The sequence below is a fragment of the Canis lupus genome, chromosome 15 (assembly GCF_048164855.1).
Source record: "Canis lupus baileyi chromosome 15, mCanLup2.hap1, whole genome shotgun sequence".
Lineage (NCBI taxonomy): Eukaryota > Metazoa > Chordata > Mammalia > Carnivora > Canidae > Canis > Canis lupus.
The window spans coordinates 29,568,436-29,582,207 of record NC_132852.1 but is presented as its reverse complement, the minus strand read 5'-3'; the positions used below and the strand labels follow the sequence as shown (position 1 = coordinate 29,582,207).

General features: G+C 38.4%; 1 protein-coding gene and 1 long non-coding RNA gene across 11 annotated transcripts in view; one reads left to right on the top strand and one right to left on the bottom strand.

Moving 5' to 3' along the window:
- NRG1 (neuregulin 1) overlaps positions 1–13,772 on the bottom strand; it is a 1,074,255-nt gene that overhangs the window by 488,354 nt on the left and 572,129 nt on the right. The gene's annotated exons all lie outside the window — the stretch shown is intronic.
- LOC140604804 (uncharacterized) overlaps positions 1–13,772 on the top strand; it is a 67,261-nt gene that overhangs the window by 37,532 nt on the left and 15,957 nt on the right. Inside the window, exon 4 of one of the 4 annotated variants that reach the window (XR_012007625.1) lies at positions 12,409–13,553. The exons of 2 other annotated variants lie outside the window; for them this stretch is intronic. This is a non-coding gene — a long non-coding RNA (uncharacterized lncRNA). Of the gene's footprint in view, positions 1–8,149; positions 10,471–12,408; positions 13,554–13,772 lie in introns of those variants that run through there. One more of the 4 variants, XR_012007626.1, reaches the window with a different exon arrangement.

The following is a 13,772-nucleotide window of genomic DNA, read 5'->3' as shown; positions in this document are numbered from 1 at the left end:
CAAAGGTAGAAAGGTAACAAAGAGGAAGATTTGGGCCACCTACAGTCTTTTTACCAGTTTCCAAACCAGCTCATCACTTTCTCTTGAACATAAATTTTCAGTGATAATTTTATGTTTCTGACTAATATATAGAATTGTTGAATCAGGGTCAGGTGCCTGAAAATAGTATAAAATTGCATGTCAATTAAAGTTCAATAAAAACATTTCAATGATAATTCTATGTCTATAAATTTCTTCTATAAGCAAAGACCCAATACCGCAGTTTTAATGCTTTCACAGGCCAATACACACACTTATAAACCTGAAGTTTATGGCAAAACTAAGCAACTAAAATAAAGATTTGGACATTTTTCAAAGTCTCTCTTCTGAAATGCATGCACAATAAAATGCTACTATTATGGCAGCCCGGGTGGCTCAGTGGTTTAGCGCCTGCCTTCAGCCCAGGGCCTGATCCTGGAGACCCAGGGTCGAGTCCCACGTCAGCCCCCTGCATGGAGCCTGGTTCTCCCTCTGCCTGTGTCTCTGCCTCTCTCTCTCTGTGTGTCTCTCATGAGTAAATAAATAAAATCTTAAAAAAAAAATGCTGCTATTATAAGTAGGTTCTACTGCTCTTATGGGCACTATAGGGTTTATTATTTTGTTTTGGGGTGTAGGCAACAGAATATCATCCTATCTATTTACAAGATGATGCTAGAATATATTTGCATACTTTCATACTGTCCCTTCATATATGGAGATACACATTATTTATAACGTACTCTCCCGATTTCTTCCAAAAGGAGTTTGGGGTACTATGCAACTCTAATAAATGGAGGCAATGAGGTGGTGCACACAGAAACACAATTTTGTAAGTCATGATATATGTAGAGAAGCCAGTATAGTGACCATGGGTGAGTAATACAATTAGCTTTGAACAACCTGGTCACAAATGGAAAAGTAAAAATGGTGACAAATTCCACAATTTTAGCATATAAAAAGAAATAATAATTTTGAAGGTCCATTAAAATTTTCTGGGTAAAAACTTATAAAAGATATTTATTATATACTTCTTTGTATAAGATACCTCAAATTATATTTATTAGACAGTATTTTCAAACATGTTGCAAAAATGTATAGTGGCTTATTTCATCTGGCCCCTGCTAAAAGTCAGGAATGAAACATAAAAGTAGGACTTAGTTAAGGGATTTTTAATAGCCACGATCAGCTAAAACTGTCCCCAAATGAAAAATTTTAATAACCCAACTAATACCCAGTAATTTTCTGCTGGTCTTTCATGATCTGAGAAACCAGGTTTCTTTCCCTGTGATGAAGTACTAGTAAGATCCTCGACAGCTCTAAACTGGGAGCAATTCTAGGGGTGCCTAGGTGGTGCAGTAAGTTAAGCGTCCAACTACTGGTTTCAGCTCAGGTTGTGATCTTGGGGTTGTGGGATTGTGCCCCATGTTGGGCTCCGCATTCAGCATGGAGTCTGCTGGAGATTTTCCCTCCCTCTCTGCCCCTCCCAGCTGCTCTCCTTCTCAAATAAATAAAATAAATCTTAAAAAAAAATATCTTGGAGCAATTCTATACCTCCCATTCTACTCACAAAATTTTCAGGCACAATTTTTAATAATTTGTCTTATTTCTAAGCCATATATTCTGATTTGAGGTTCATAAAATATAATCATGACATCTATAAGATACCAAACAATTGGAGAAAAAGAAAACTATTCATCCTTGCAATTTTATTCAGCTGCAAAAGTATTTGCAGAGTTCCAGGAGGGTTCCTGGAACTATCTTTTCTTCGGCCATGAGAGCAATTTGAATAATTTGAATTATCAGGTTTTTAAACACTTTTACTTTAAATACTTTATTCCAAAGAAAACTATTTACTTTCAAGGTAGAACAATGAAAAGGTTGGGCAAAACAATGTGAAACTAAAGAAAATAATACTATTCACAACTATCATTAATAAGCCAGAGTATATAATATTAAATCTTCCTTTCTACATATATACCCAAAAAAATTTTCACAAAGTAGAATCATAACATAAAATATCTTTTATTTTTAACATTTAACAAAACAAATGTACTTTCTTCAAGTTAATAGTGTTCTCTATACAGTATGTTACTTTATACCAAGATTTGAGACTGAGCCCTAAGACACAACACATAAATTTAGTAAAGTCAAAATATCTAAAATAAGTTATTTTCTGCCCCAAATAAGTCTCCTCTTCCAACTCTTCTGTTTTGTTAGACAGTTTCTCTTTCACCAGTTTCCTCGGCAAGAAACCTCAGTCATGCTTTACTCCTTCCTTTCCTTTGCCCCTTGTGTTCCATCGGTCAAAAATCCTGTTACTTAACATCTCTGACACACCATTAATACTTTTTTTTTTCTCTTTGATTTCTACTTCAGTGACATAAATCCTGGCCTTTTTGTCCTCCCTATGCACTCTTAGGACTCTTAGGATAATCTCTACTATCTTTTGTTTCTGTATTCAATTCATTCATTTTCTCTACTCAAAATGTTTTAGGAACTTTCTATTTCTCTTAGGATTTATTTCCCTGATTTTCCCTATTTTCCAATCTCTACTCTCCCAGTGGGTAGCCTCTATTCCCACCACTCCAGAGTTTTCTAGGTCCTAGGAGCAGTGGCATGAGAGGTACAGAAAAGGAAGGAAGGAAGGAAGGAAGGAAGGAAGGAAGGAAGGAAGGAAGGAAGGAAGGAAGGAAGGAAGGAAGATACTCCCTGTTGTAGAAGCACACAACATTAGCAATATTTCAAGTCATGAGAAATTTGTTCATAACCATCTCCCTTTCTGTAACTTCCTTTGTATTCTCTTCCAGGAATCACCGGCTGCCCCAAAGCCCACCTTAGCATGTTTCTTTGGAGAATTAGGGAAGGAGAGCCTTCCTTCTCTCCCATGCTCCATAGTTATAAAGCAAGCTCTCAGTATAGCTGATTTCAGCTAAATGTTAAAAGGAAAGGTATCAAACTTAAACTCCCACTAAGGTACCTTCTGAAGCCATGTAGAGTTTCCCTGATTAGTAATAATATATTTCCATGTGGCATATTTCAGATAGAAAAAGGTGTAAAAACTTCCAGGCAGTGTGTTTGAGTTGCTTAGGGACAGACTCACAGCTTTGGTCTTGAAGAATATTTGGGGGCAGGATGGCTATGTCTGAGTGTTTGTAAGATGGGGGCTGCCCTCCACCTCTACTCCCTCAATGACTGTGTGTTCCATTATTGGTGGAAAAATGTGTCTACAGAATCCTAAATTGCATCAAGTCCCAAACCAATCAGAGCAGGACTTATGTGGCTGATGTCTTGGCGACATCGATTCTGTATTTCTCTTGTTGGCCAAAGGCATTTGGCACTTTACAGATCTCAAGAAGTTCATAATAAAGAGATTTTAGAACCTGGGAGAGGGTGATGTTACAGTCATGGGCTTGTCTGGCTGTTTGCCAGAGGGAAGCTAGAAGCTGCCTTGAAACCATTGGCTCTCTCCCCATTCCCACACTGCTACAGCAAAAGCAGGAATGGGTAAGTTTCCCACCCACCCAGGCCCCCTCATGATATTGTCATTTGCTGTTCCTCTTGCCCTATCAAGAGCACTCTGGCTAACAATATCCTCACAAATCCTGAAGCTGTCAATCTGAAACTGGTCCCTGTAAATGAGTATTTACATTTGTAGGAGAGACACAAAACCTTGCATTATCTGCTCCTTCCTGCACTTGCTATTTTCTTGGCACGCGCCACTTAGTTCCTTGCAAGATTTTGGGGCCTTGGCACTCAGCAGAGGTGGTAGCCTTCCAGTTCTCTCACTTGGTGGTTGCCAACAGGAAACATCATTGGGCTTTCCGGTGCACTAATTGGCTTGGTGATGCAAGGTGTTCCTGCAGCATTTCCTATCGAAGATCATGCACTCCCAAGGAAAGATTTTTTTCCACCAAGTTAGCACAAGCCTGCTTTGAGATTTTCTGTGCTTCTTGGTATAGAAAGAACTATCAAACTGTCTTAAGTCTGAGTCAGTCCTTTGAATTATTTACCTTCATTTCTTTGTAAGTATTTCACTAGTGGCAAATTCTCTTTGGTTTCACAAACAGAAGATTTAAACTCATTCCTAAAGGAAAGTTTGTAGGATAAGAGGAAATTTGACCTGGTGGAGAATATATGCACTTGCATAACTCATATACATAAAATATGACATCTATATGTACACACACATATTTGTATATGTCTCAATTGTGGGAGTTTTTTATTTCTTTCATATGGGGCTAATAAAATTAAATTAGGGCGTGATATTATTGGTTTACATACACCACAGTGATTGATAGACTGTGGGCTAATGAGGAAAGTCAATCTTATGGACTGACATACTGTACTATGTGGCAAAGACAAAGGTATTCTCTAGCCCATTCATATGTGAAAAGCTAAGTGAAAAAAACCTAACTGCATATAACTAATGTCATTATGAGATTGAAAGTAGAGTCATATCTCAATTGGGCTTCATTTTTTTAAAGGTTTTTAAAAAATTTATTTATTTATGAGAGGGAGAGAGAGAGAGAGAGAGAGAGAGGCAGAGACACAGGCAGAGGGAGAAGCAGGCTCCATGCAGGGAGCCTGATGTAGGACTTGATGCTGGGTCTCCAGGATCACACCCCGGGCTGAAGGCGGTACTAAACTGCTGAGCCACCGGGGCTGCCCTGAGCATATTTTTTTATACTAAAATTAACCAGATACTCAGGCTAATATTGAAAATTAGAACTAAAAGAAATAAAACTAGAAAAGACTTTCAAAGTTACCCACTTGAACCCTACCTCGTTGTGGCTACTTAACTATTCATTACATGGAATTGTTAAGAGTGAACTTTCTTTATTCAAATTCTATTTTTTAAAAATAAGAGCAGTAATTCTAATCTCCATTGACATCAATGTAAGTACATGTTGCTCCACCCAAGTCTTTACTAAGAATTTTGAAAAAAAATGGTAAATGAGTATTAAGTAATGTTAAGAAATCACAGTGTAAGTACCCAATCATAATGTAAAAATTCAAGAGTTCTTAATATCTGAGAGAGACCAGAATAAAGACTTCTAGACATTATATATCTGAATGTTGTTAACATCTTATATATCTGTATTACCATTGTGCTTGCTAATTTACCAAAGGTTCTTCTCTCCAAACAGTTTTTAGGATAAAATAGATGATCTAACCTCTTCTGGTTCACTGCTACTCATTTTTCCTTTTTGTCACCTGGAGGTGGCGATCAGGAATGCAGTGGTTGTTTGAGCACATTCCTAAGAAGCATGGGCCGGAAACAAGGGGAGAGGGTCCTGGCATGTATTCCACTGATGGATTTGAATTTAGTCACTCCTGGGAAATAGGATGTTAATGATTCAAGATACTTGTCCTGGCTAACCTTTACTCCCTTGAAAAGAAAGGCCAGTATTGCCCTCTCTTCCCTGCTCCCTCAACCCCAAATTTAGAAAGGAAGAGAAATGGAGAAATGTTTGACTTTACTCCCTATGGCTCAAAAATGCTAGTTCTCAAGTATTTTAATAGTTTACCTCTAACTCCCTCATGTAGTTTGAGACTGAACCCTCTCAAGATAGGTGCCCAGTTTTTCCTTAAAATAATCCCAAGATTATACACATTTTTAAAGATTTATTTATTTATTTGTGAGAGAGATAGAAGAGAAAGAGAGTGCTCCAGGAGGGGCAGAGGGAGAGAATCCCAAGAAGACCCCCTGCTGAGTGGGGAGTTCAAGGACATAGGTCTCAATCCAATAACCTGGAGATCACAACCTGGAAGTGAAACCAAGAGCTGGACACCCAACCAACTGGGCCATCCAGGAACCCCAGACTGTGCATTTAAAAAAAAAAGTTACACTCCTTAGTACATTTTACTTTATGGGATTTGTGTTCTTGCTTTTGTAGTAGGACTAATGCATTCATAAAGAAAGTAAGCTTATAATGCAATTTGTTGCCGTAAATGTGTTAGTCTTTGACTAATAAATGAATGAAACACTTCTGCGAAAACTCGGAACATGTTACAAGGCTCATGAGTATGTTCACTAAACCTCACTCTTGTAAGCACCATCCTGTGAGGGAAAGACTCCCATAGCTGGAATTCATGAAATGTATGTCTTTTGTCCAAACAACTCAGTTCAAGAAAACTCCAGCCTAAAAGAAGAAAGGAAGTAATAACCCTTGACAGAAATCCTCACAAGTACTAACAGTAACAGTGTGCACATTCCAGAATATTTACCCAGAATCTTATTTTCTGAAACAGAAAATAAGATTCTGAAGCCTAAAAAAAGAAAGAAAGAAAGAAAGAAAGAAAGAAAGAAAGAAAGAAAGAAGAAATAAAGAAGAAAGAAAGAAAGAAAGAAGAAAGAAAGAAAGAAGAAATAAAGAAAGAAGAAAGAAATAAAGAAGAAAGAAAGAAAGAAAGAAAGAAAAAGAAAGAAAGAAAGAAAGAAAAAGAAAGAAAGAAAGAAGAAAGCAAGCCAGGTGACTAAATTGCTGTATGGACATTTGTAGGACACATTACATTTTGCTGCTATGATAGAGGATAGAATAACTGGAACTCAGCAGCACTCTCTAGTTATTGTTCTACATTTATGAACTTCCTCATTGGTTGTGAAATCAAACAACTTGACATTTTGATGGGGAAAATTTATTTCCCAGAGAATGCAGCTAGATGACAAAATATTGCACACAAAATCATTTCCCCGGTTTCCATGTTTGCTATTCTGTGCTACTTTCATCAGGAAAAACTTTATAATCAATTGGCATGCCCCATGAAAAGAGGAAGTGCTTTCCAAAAATGGAAAACACTTTTTCCTACACAAGAGAAAATAAACTTAGAAATTTTTTTTTTTCCTCGATAGTTTCATGTAAGATTTGGAAAATTTCTGAGAAAGTAGTGGTGGAGTCAGAAATCAATTGTTCCACCAGGTGAGTTCAAATGCCATCAAAAACCAAGTCTATTAAAGGAATGTATCCTCTGACTTTGATTTTGAAACATATATTGAAATAAAGTATATGAACTGAGAAAGTCACCTAAAATGTCTGCCAACCAGAATACTGTGGCCTGCGTAGTAAGCTATTAGCAGCCTCCAGAATATGGATAATGAATTTGTGGCATATTTTTTATGCCAAATTTGAGTAATAGATGTCCTAGGCTTAAAATAGTAATGTGCTTCTGAAAGGAAAAACAATTAGCTTTAGCTTGTTTTTCATCAGGAGCCTGAAATATTGATAGAAAAACTGGCCAAATCAGCAGCTAGACAAGGGAATGAGTCACATGTTCCATTCTTAATTTTACTTCAGAACTTTTATATAAGGACCTGAAGCAGTAAGGAAACTAGGACAATATCTTCAGTCTTCAGGACAACAGGCTCCTGAACAGGTGCACACCAAGACTTCTTTCATTTATTAAAGGAGTCAAATTTATAACGATCCATGCACCCCTACGCATATGGCAGCATCATATACAATAGCGAAGATATGGAAGCAGCCTAAGTGTCTAAAAATAGATGAATGGATAAAGAAAATGTGGTGCGCACACACACACACACACACACACACACACACTGGAATATCACTCAGCTAGAAAAATGAATGAAATCTTGCCATTTGCAACAACATGAGTGGATCAAGAGGGTATGATGCTAAGTGAAAGAAGTCAGAGAAAGACAAATACCATATGATCTCATTTACATGCGTAATCTAAAAAATGAAACAAATGAATAAACAAATGAATAAACAGACTCTTAACTCTGGAGAACAAACTGGTGGCTGCCAGAGGGGAGGTGGGTGGAGAGATGTGCTGGGAATTAAAGAGCAGTCTTACCACGATGGGCACTGACCAATGTACAGAATTGTTGAATCATTGTATTGTACATCGGGCCCTGATATAACACTGTATGTTAATTTTGGGGGAAAAAAAGTAAAATTTATGGAATCTGAAAGCTAAGGAGAGAGTCAAACTAGGGAAGGAGAAAAATCACAAGCTATGTGAGCAGTAAAGAATGTAAAATGGTAGGAATATCAAGAGGTAGGAGAGATCTAAAAGGGAACATACTGGCTATCAAATTTATCTGAAAACTTAAAATCCTTTGAAAAAGTCACTTTAATAACACAGTCTACCGTTGGCCTGTCTGCAGTTTTCAGCCATTGTGCTGGAGTGAAATGACCTCTGCTTTGGTGTAACATCATTTGAGATTGGATTCACACTGGCACTTTCTGGCTCTTCCACATTCCACTGGCACTTTCTGGCTCTGCCTTCTCCCCAAAGAGCCTGGGGAATATTGAAAAAGAAAACCAGAGCTGGCGGCATCACAATACCGGACTTCAAGTTGCACTACAAAGCTGTGATCATCAAGACTGTGTGGTCCTGGCACTAAAACAAACATATAGATTAATGGAACAGAATCCAGAATCCAGAAATGGGCCCTCAACTCTATGGTCAACTAATATTCGACAAAGCAGGAAAGACTATCCACTGGAGAAAGGACAGTCTCTTCAATAAATGGTGCTGGGAAAATTGGATAACCACATGCAGAAGAATGAAACTAGACCATTCTCTTACACCAGACACAAAGATAAACTCAAAATGGTTGAAAGAGCTAAATGTGAGACAAGAATCCATCAAAATCCTAGAGGAGAACACAGGCAACACCCTATTTGAACTTGGCCACGGCAACTTCTTGCAAGATACATCCATGAAGGTAAGAGAAACAAAAGCAAAAATGAACTATTGGGACTTCATCAAGATAAGAAGCTTCTGCACAGCAAAAGAAATAGTCAACAAAACTAAACGACAACCTACAGAATGGGAGAAGATGTTTGCAAATGACGTATCAGATAAAGGGCTAGTATCCAAGATCTATAAAGAACTTCTTAAACTCAACAGCAAAGAAACAAACAATCCAATCATGAAATAGGCAAAAGACATGAACAGAAATTTCATCAAAGGAGACATAGACATGGCCAACAAGCACATGAGAAATTGCTCCGCATGACTGGCCATCAGGGAAATTCAAATAAAAACCACAATGAGATACCACCTCACACCAGTGAGAATGGTGAACATTAACAAGACAGGAAACAACAAATGTTGGAGACGATGTGGAGAAAGGGGACCCTCTTGCACTGTTGGTGGGAATGTGACCTGGTGCAGCCACTCTGGAAAACTGTGTGGAGGCTCCTCAAAGAGTTAACAACGGATCTGCCCTACAAACCAGCATTTGCACTGCTGGGGACTTACCCCAAAGATACAGATACAGTGAAAAGCTGGGACACCTGCACCCCGAGGTTTATAGCAGCAATGCCCACAACAGCCAAACTGTGGAAGGAGGCTTGGTGTCCATCGAAAGATGAATGGATAAAGAAGCTGTGGTCCATGCATACAATGGAATATTTCTCAGCCATCAGAAACGACGAATACCCACCATTTGCTTCTATGTGTATGGAACTGGAGGGTATTATGCTGAGTGAAGTAAGTCAATCGGAGAAGGACAAACATTATATGGTCTCATTCATTTGGGGAATATAAAAAATAGGGCAACCTGGGTGGCTCATCGGTTTAGTGCTGCCTTCAGCCCAGGGCATGATCCTGGAGACCCGGGATCGAGTCCCGCGCCAGGCTCCCTGCGTGGAGCCTGCTTCTCCCTCTGTCTGTGTCTCTGCCTCTCTCTCTCTGTCTCTGTCATGAATAAATAAATAAAATCTTTTTAAAAAAAGGAAAATAAAAAATAGTGAAAGGGATTATAGGGGAAAGGAGAGAAAATGAATGGGAAATATCTGAGAGGGTGATGGAATGTGAGAGACTCCTAACTCTGGGAAACGAACAAGGGGTAGTGGAAAGGGAGGTGGGTAGGGGGACAGGGTGACTGGTTTTGGAGGTGATTGGTTGACGGGCACTGAGAGGGACACTTGATGGGATGAGCACTGTGTATTATACTATATGTTGGCAAATCGAACTCCAATGAAAAAATATACAAAAAAAAATGATGCCTTATTACCCATTTCTTTACCTTCATCTGTCTAAAGGCTCTATTTAATACATATTGCCACACGGATTGGGTAAGGTATTATGTGTGAAAACACAGAGCCCCGGGCCTGGCACCTCCAAGTACTGAAGAATAACGTTTCTATTTCTAGGGCCTGTTTCTCCATTAGGAATCACCTGGCTTTCTCCAAGGTTACAGGGAGAAGCCAAAAACCATTTGCCCTAACTGCCACCTGGTGGCCCCATAAAATAGTTTTAGAATCCGTGGGCAGACAGCGGGGTTAGAAGAGGAGCTATTAGGATGCACATGGCACAGAGATGAGAAGTGTCACTTTCCTTCCTATGTGGAAAGGTACAGAGAAGGTATTAGACTAAGGAAGTGGGTAGATACAAGGAAAATATTTAAATAAAGAGGTACAGTCCAGTCCGTAACTGATTTGTAACTGATTTGTCCACTTGCTAATGGAAAACTCTTTGGCAGAGTTAATAGCTCTCGGGAAATGGCAGGTTTTCTGTTCACTGGAAAATATGCTTACTGGGCAATGTCACGGACAATGCCATGTGACACAGGCTCCCAAAGGAAAACTCAATTTTAGGTGCTGGTCTTCGGATTGGAAAAAATTTCTGTTATTTCCACATTTCTTTTCTTTTCTCTTTTAAAGATTATTTATTTATTCATCAGAGACACAGAGAGAGGCAGAGACACAGACAAAGGGAGAAACAGGCTCCCCTAGGGGAGTCTGATGCAGGACTTGATCCCGGAACCCCAGGATCACACCCTGAGTGAACGGCAAGATGTTCAACCACTGAGCCACCCAGGCATCCCATTGTTTCCACATTTCTTTAGGAATGCACAGTACTTTACATTGCCACAGTACCTAGCATTTTATTTTATTTTATATTTTTTAAAGATTTTCTTTATTTATTCATGAGAGACACAGAGGGAGAGGGAGAGACATAGGCAGAGGGAGAAGCAGGCTCCGTGCAGGGAGCCTGATGAGGAACTCGATCCCAGGACCCTGGGATCACGACCTGAGCCTGAGCCAAAGGCAGATGCTTAACCACTGAGCCATCCAAGTGCTCCTGCAGTGGCCCTTTCAATACTTCTCTTTCATACTGCTTTTTTATTGTTCTGCTTCTCTCTCATCTTCTGACGCTGACTCAAAGAATTGTGTTCTTGCAAGGCACTTTGGTGAACCTTTCTTTCAATGATCTCACTTACAGGGCTGGTTATGGAGGCCAGAGCTTTCGAGGGAGAGTCCGGTGTTTCCAGTTCCCCTGCCTCCCTGGCCACTGAGCTTTCCAGAGTCACTTCCATCTCACTTCTTTCTCGATCCTATTTCTTCTCTTCCTCTCTCAACGTGCTCTGGATCTCCTCCTCAGAATAAGCTGCTGCTCATTGTTCTTACAACTGTGGTTGGTTTATATCTAGACTTCTCTACCACCAGCTTCCCTTTCCTGCCCTTCCCTCTTGAATCCATTAACTTTTTTCTCTCAAGGCTTCTTTGGGGTCTCTTCGAACTGCAGACACTAGAGGGCAACATGATCACACACAGCTGACAAGGACAAGGGATGGCCTCTGAAGCAGGAGCACAGAAGGTGTAAAGATATGTAACAGTGAATCAGATGTGTACACAACTATTTACAAAAGCCCACTCACTTATATTGGCCCTTTTAACCTTAAAAAAATAGAGACAGACAAGGTCAAGTATTATTCTGTATTTTCAAGAAAAGAAGGAAACCAAGGTTCTTAGAGGTTAAGTGACTTGCCCAAGGTCATGGAAATAGCATCGTATGTCCTCCTGTTGAGTGACATTGAAAATTCTGGTGGAAAACTTGAAAATGCTTTTCTATTTTTTCCAAGATTTAAACCTAATTGTAGCAAGGTATTTATATGTCTTTGTAATGCAATCAAAGGGAAACTCCAAATTATTTCACATTAACACAAAGTATCAGCTGCACTGTACCTTCCATTCAGAGGAAAATTGTTTCTTGCTTTAAGAAAATGGATTTATTTAAACATTCTATAAAGGCCCTTTATTAATATCTTGTCCAAAAAATCAGAAATTGGATTACCTTTTCTGTAATTGTCAGGTGTTTTCTATTTATGCTCGTTTTCTCTTCAATATGATTTCTTCGGCAAACAAATGCATGCTATTTTCTCCTATCTGGCATCCGAAGCAAAGGAAAACATAACAACACAGTTTCCCATTAGGAAATATCTGATCTTTGAGAGAATGCCATTGTTTTTCTTCTGTCTGTGACTGACTGAATACCTTGGATACAAGTTGTTCTCACATTGGCAACATTGCTTATTTGCTTGGTGTCACAGCAAAACGGAATTAGAATCTATTTATATAAGCAAATCTGTCAAACCGTTTTGCTTGATCACTTTCTCCTAATTTTTGACAGAGTGGTTCCCTCCAAGTGGTCTCACCTTGTACCTGGTGATGGCACATGAAAATTCTGTGTCCGGGGATCCAGAAGATTCAGAAGACTCCACAGACAAGTGTGATGGTTGCAAAAGTAGTAAAGAATATATGAAAGGAATCGATGGAGATGTAATCAAAGATTTTCATAGCTGACAGATAAATGGTGCAATTAAAAATTTGAAAAGACAAAAGCTGTGGGCTGGCTGAATGGCTTTGAAGAAGATGGACCTACCCTGATGTGTCTGGGGAAGAGCAGAGAAAACAGGATTCATAGTGGGTCAACATTTCTTCGTCCTTACTGCTTCAAGGGATTAAAGTTTGAAAGATTCATTTCACAAATTAAACCTTGCAAATAATGAAAATTTTAACTAGCAGTTACATAGAATCTTCTAAATTCCAAATGCTTTACAGTAACACTTCCCCATGGCATTCTGGAGAGGCAGGAAAGGAATGAGTTAAGAAATAGAGAGATTAAGTTCAAAAAAGCTTTGTAAGAGCTCCTGTATTCATTTTCATTTTAAAATCTTTTTAAAAATCTCTTTTTTACATAGAGCTAGCACTTTGCAGGAATGTGAAGTCAAGCAGTATTTCCAGAAAAATCTTTTGAGACTCTTGTGTATAAATACTAAATACTACTGAAAAGATATATACACATAACCATGGCTTCTTTGTGGCCTGAAAGAAGGATGTGTGTGTGTGTGTGTATGTGTGTGTGTGTATGTGTCCCTTATTGGCATATTAGCTTAATTGTGAAAATGTGAAAAGAATCCTTTTTGCATGGGGAAAAGGACAAATGCATTTTGGTAATAAAGATCTGAATTACAAAAAGGTAAAGAATTACAAATGTGAGAGTAGGAACCTGTTACATATAAACAGAACACTAAATATCCTTGAGAACAAAAAAATATGAAAGTGTATATTCATTTTTTCCCCTTTAGACTGATTTCTTTAAAAAAATACGACTCTTTTCTAGCAATGCCAACACAATAGATTGATTCATGTACTCATATTTAAATCTACAATGACAACAAAAAATGCTGATGAGCATCCAATAGTCAGTACCCAATCAATATATGCTGCTATCACCTTCATTTTTGTTGGAAGAAAACAAAACAAAAAGATTAAGTTACTCCCTAAGAATTTACTATTTTTATTGTGATTTACTGCCTAAAAACAATATGACAATAAAGCTGTAATTATCTACAGCTCTTGAGTAAGAGATTAGTTCTCCAAGAATATCTATTTCTATTTATGTGTCCCACTTCAACATTACTAAAGCTTACCTTATTATTTTTAGTTAGTTTTTTTTTTTTTTGCTATGATTCTGAACATATGAGTCAAACA